We start from the raw sequence: 6,074 nt of genomic DNA, 5'->3' as shown, positions 1-6,074 counted from the left end.
AAACTAAGCGGGCAATCATCAAAATACGCTCCTCCAGTGAGCACATGAAAATATTAGCAAGTGTCGATTTTTTGGGGATCCCATTGCCACACCTTCCACTTGTCTGTACAAAAAACCATTAAAAATGAAAGTCATGTCCTGCACGGCTAATTCTAAAAACTGTTTAAATAACTCCCGACTAAAATTATGAAAAGTAGAGTCCGGCTCTATAAATAATTTATTTAAAATAATTTCTATTGTCTCCCCCACAGGGACATTAGTAAAAAGTGACTCTACATCCAGACTGACCATAAATAATTCTGAATCTTGTATGATAATATCCTCCTTGAATTTATGAGAGTTTCTTAAAGAAAAATCGTTTTTAGTGAGAGGCTCAAGTAGAGGAACCAAAAATTTGGCTAACTTATAACTGGGGGTGTTCACTGAGGAAAGAATGGGCCTTAATGGAACATTTTCTTTGTGTATTTTGGGCAGACCATATAAAACCCCATCTGAAGACCCGTGAAGAATAGTTCCTGATATATATTATCATCAATTATCTTTTTCTTTTAACATCCTCAAAAAACCTTACAATTTTGTCCTCTGGTTTAATGATATTGTACAAGTCTGGAACACCTATTTTCTCAAATTCGTATGGTCGTTTAAGATAATATCCATCTTATCAATATAAGTATCCTTATCTAAAATTACATCACCCTTACCTTTGTCTGGTTTTGTAATAATAATACTGTCATCATTAGCCAAGTTTTTAAAATGTCAAAGTCATATTTGTTGAAGAATGGAGTCCATCTAGTTTTTAACATGATAGGTGCAATGAGCAGAGATGATAACTGCGACCTAAGATTGTCAAATTAGCATTGAAAGGAAGGGATTTAAGACAGAACCCAAGAGAGATTCTATGGGTAGAAAAAACCTGCTGTAGTTCGGCCTATAATTAGGTAAACAAAATTCCAAACCTAGAAAGTAAGAACTCTTCTCTCTTTGACAATAACCTTCTCGAAAAGTTAAACACGGTACTCATATTATTATTACAGAATTTAGGCGTGATTATTCCTAAGCTCCTTAGTTTTCTATTATGTCTCTCATTTACATCGTTGATAAAGTTTAAAATGGTATTGTTAAAAGACGTACAAAATTACCTTGTCCAAAATGGTGAAAATTACTTACGAAGGTTTTCTGTTCAGTTACCAGCTGGTTTAACCTTTCGATATTTTCTGTAGAGACAATCTCCATCTCAACAGTCGTTTTGTAGCTTCAATATAAAATTCCGAATGATAGAGTGAGGCTTTATGCACTTTAAATTTCACAAAATTAGGCACTACATTATTTAGGTGACAAAACTGTAGGAATGTCAAAAAAGTTTAATTTAGCTTTCTCTAACTTCTTGGTGGATCTCTCCAGCTGTCTGCATCTTGTTATTAGTTGAACGCCATACCTTTAAGAAGTTAGAGAAAGCTAATTGGATTTGACATTCCTACAGTTTTGTCACCTAAATAATGTAGTGCCTAATTTTATTGAAATTTAAAGTGCATAAAGCCTCACTCTATCATTCGGAATTTTATACTGAAGCTGGAAACGACTGTTGAGATGGAGATTGTCTCTAAGCAGAAAATATCGAAAGGTTAAACCAGCTGGTAACTGAACAGAAAACCTTCATGTAATTCTGGACTTTGGACAAGGTTTTTTGTACGTCTTTTAACAATACCATTTTAAACTTTATCAACGATGTAAATGAGAGACATAATAGAAAACTAAGGAGCTTAGGAATAATCACGCTAAATTCTGTAATAATAATATGAGTACCGTGTTTAACTTTTCGAGAAGGTTATTGTCAAAGAGAGAAGAGTTCTTACTTTCTCTAGGTTTGGAATTTTGTTTACCTAATTATAGGCCGAACTACAGCAGGTTTTTTTCTACCCATAGAATCTCTCTTTCGCCATCTTAAATCCCTTCCTTTCAATGCTAATTTGGACAATCTTAGGTCGCAGTTATCATCTCTGCTCATTGCACCTATCATAAGTTAAAACTAGATGGACTCCATTTATCAACAAATATGACTTTGACATTTTAAAAAAACTTGGCTAATGATGACAGTATTATTATTACAAAACCAGACAAAGGTAAGGGTTGAAAATTTTAGATAAGGATACTTATATTGATAAGATGGATATTATCTTAAACGACCATACGAAATTTGAGAAAATAGGTGTTCCAGACTTGTACAATATCATTAAACCAGAGGACAAAATTGTAAGGTTTTTGAGGATGTTAAAAAAAAAAAGATAATTGATGATAATATATATCAGGAACTATTTCACTGGGGTCTTCGTATGGGGTTTTATATGGTCTGTTTAAATACACAAAGAAAATGTTCCATTAAGGCCCATTCTTTCCTCAGTGAACACCCCAGTTATAAGTTAGCCAAATTTTTGGTTCCTCTACTTGAGCCTCCTCACTAAAAACGATTTTTTTTAAGAAACTCTCATAAATTCAAGGAGGATATTATCATACAAGATTCAGAATTATTTATGGTCAGTCTGGATGTAGAGTCACTTTTACTAATGTCCCTGTGGGGGAGACAATAGAAATTATTTTAAATAAATTATTTATAGAGCCGGACTCTACTTTTCATAATTTTAGTCGGGAGTTATTTAAACAGTTTTAGAATTAGCCGTGCAGGACATGACTTTCATTTTTAATGGTTTTTTGTACAGACAAGTGGAAGGTGTGGCAATGGGATCCCCACTAGGCCCGACACTTGCTAATATTTTCATGTGCTCACTGGAGGAGCGTATTTTTGATGATTGCCCGCTTAGTTTCTTGCCACAGTTTTATCGTAGATATGTAGATGACACTTTCGCCTTATTCCGAAACAAGTTTAATGCAGAACAATTCTCAGAATTTGTCAATACCTTACACCCTAATATCAGATTTACACTTGATGAAGAAGAAAATAACAAGCTTCCCTTTCTAGACGTTTTAGTGTCCAGGAATGAACAAGGCTTCTACACTGGGGTTTTTAGAAAAAAGACTTTTACTGGGTTAGGTATCAATTTTTATAGTTCTTGTTTTTATAGTTTTAAACTCAACACTATCTCAACTCTCCTCCACAGGGCCTTCTCCCATACCTCTAATTGGTTTACTTTTAATGAGGAAATTAACTTTCTTTCCCAGTATCTTAAAAATAACTGCTTTCCAGACAAACTATTGTTTAAAAATGCTAAGGAAAATGCTAAATGCTAGGTTCATGGAGGTACCATCAGTTTCGACAGCACCAAAATTGAAAATGTTTGCCAGCTTCCCTTTTTTTACATGATGACCTTTTCAGGGAAAAAGTTCTGACGATAATTCAAAAAAGAATTCCGCCCTAAACCTTAAAATAGTTCCAAAAAATCCATTAACGATCGGATCCCTGTTCAGAATGAAAGACCGCCTAGTCCTCTTCTAAAATCTAATGTTATTTATAAATATACGTGCCCGAGATGTGATCACGGGACTTATGTGGGTTGTACGAAGAGGCTACTCAAGGTGAGAATAGATTCCCACAGGGGCGTAAGTTTTAGAACGGGCAGTAGATTATCAAATCCCGAACAGTCAAATATTAGGAACCATTCTAGGTCATGCAAAGCATACATTGAAGATAAGGACTTTGCAATTATAGGTCAAGATCCTAATGAAAACGACCTAACAATCTTGGAGTCCATTATGATAAAAAAGATAGTTCCGTCTTTAAATATGCAATCCTCCTCTGTACAGTTGTTTATTGCCTAAGGTGCGTTGTTTGTTTTTACGAAACTCTTTCAGTCACTGCCCGTCCTTTGCGAGGATAAGGTACAGAATAGCCTTAAAATTTTTTAGTGTTTTAAATGTTTTAAATATTTTTTACTGTTTTTAGAATCTTATAGATATTTTGTACATATTTTTAATGTTTAGTATAATTTCCTGTTTTAAGTTGTTCATAAATTATTTTCAAGCTTTCTACATGCTGATGTTCATTAAATTTGATTAAATATTGCGTAATTTTAATGGATTATGCAGTGCTTGGTTTTAAGTTCGTTTGTATCTTTATTTATAGCCTTGAGGATGCGATTATGAATCGTGAAACGTTGGCAAAATAAATGTACCTGAGTACGACGCCTTTCCCTATGCTTCCCCTGGAGAGATGTACCTAGAGCTGCAGCTCCGTCTTCTAAGGATATATATATATATATATATATATATATATATACATACATATATTTATACATACATATATATACTTAAAATAGCTACTTGAAACACACATATTTTATATCTATACAGATAGATAGATAGATATGAAGCAAGAGAGCCAAAGAGTTTTAGAACTGCGGTTCTCAGCCACTTTAAGATATGGTTGATAGTATATACTTTTTGTCCCAATTCTGGTTACGATCACCAAATTGATCTAAGCACCGGATGGCAGTTATATTACTTAGGTCAACAGATGTGAAATGAGCTTTTAACAAAGCATGTTCAGACATCTGTCACCTTCCAGGGGTCGAACCTGTGTTCGCTGGCTTGGTAGAATTGAATGCTGTCGATATTTTCATTAAAAAATGACGAAAACGTCGATGAACTGTAAATCATCTCTGCTGACCTTGAGGGTATAAACGGGATGATGCTTCGAAAACGGAAAGATACTTTGTAAATTTCAAGCGAAAGTTATATAGCATGAATTGAAGAGAAAGGAAAAAGAAAATCTTTTGCTCTTTGAGCTAAAGGTCAGGACAGAGTGAGTAAAGGGGTCTGAGGAGGGGAGTCAGAATTGTTATAATATCAGGTAAGATAAAAAGTAACTAATTAAGGAAGAGTTGTCTAAGTTTTAATGAAAGGGAAAGGAATTCTGTATAGTGGTATTAGTAGAGAGGGAGAGAAGAATATTATGATGAAAGGAAAGAGCAGGAAAAAATTGCTGTTCATTCTTAATGATATAACTCAAAGGGCTTTTTCTCAGAATTTGGCTTTGCTGATTATTGAGGAATGAGAAGGTTTCTCATGTTAGTGGGAAACTTTTTCTCTTTTCTCTCTCATTTATTTGGCGCCACCACCGGATAGGAAACAATTAATGTGATATATATATATATATATATATATATATATATATATATATATATATATATATATATATATATATATATATATATATATGTTACACCTACAGATTCAACATTTCTTTAGAAATGCTACATAACGTGTTTTGCAGTCTATCTCAGAAGCGTGGTAACTCGCAACCCTCTCTCCCCTCTCTCGCTCTCACACTCAACCCGCATCTCTCTCTCTCTCTCTCTCTCTCTCTCTCTCTCTCTCTCTCTCTCTCTCCAACACCATCCTCAAAATGGATACTCTAAGGAAACACAATCTTTCCTACATAAATAGATTTATTATCAAACAAACCCAACAAATAATGAATTAACAAAGAAAAGATTAAAATGCATAGTAAATGAGTTATCAAGTCAAAACAGTCTAATTCAAGATTTAAACTTACTCTGGCTAAAAGCCTTTTCCTCAAAACTCCCACACATTCCATCTTAGACATTATACGTCTAGTCTTAAAGTCAACCACATTGAAACAACCACTAACTGCAAAGATTGCAGTGTTCTTTCTCTATCACCACAGCACCCCCACAGACATCTGTCGAAAATGAAACAAACCGTAATCTCCCACAAATACAGTACACAAGTATATGACATAATAATGAAAATCTAAAATGCATGGTTAACCAATGTCAAATCAGAACACAATAAAATAGAATATTAAAGTGACATAAATGACTATGTCCAGTTCTTCCCACAAATTCATAAGTGTATTGGATATGGTAAATTCACGAGTTCACAGTCCACACAGAAAAAAAAAAGAAGTCTGGATTTACCTTAACTGCTGGTTTCTAAGAAACTGGAACACACAAAGCCACGTCTGGACGATATCGCTCTCGCTTAGTTAATAATCAATCAGACCTAACTTTTGGGCACAATTAGACACAATCTCCATTTTCTAACGCACGAACTTACGTACTTGCATACCAACTCGGTCGGTTGCCTCACATATCAGCGTC

Source organism: Macrobrachium rosenbergii, unplaced genomic scaffold, assembly GCF_040412425.1.
Source record: "Macrobrachium rosenbergii isolate ZJJX-2024 unplaced genomic scaffold, ASM4041242v1 13875, whole genome shotgun sequence".
Classification (NCBI taxonomy): domain Eukaryota; kingdom Metazoa; phylum Arthropoda; class Malacostraca; order Decapoda; family Palaemonidae; genus Macrobrachium; species Macrobrachium rosenbergii.
The sequence above is the reverse complement of the archived record's forward strand: the minus strand, read 5'-3'. Positions refer to the sequence as shown.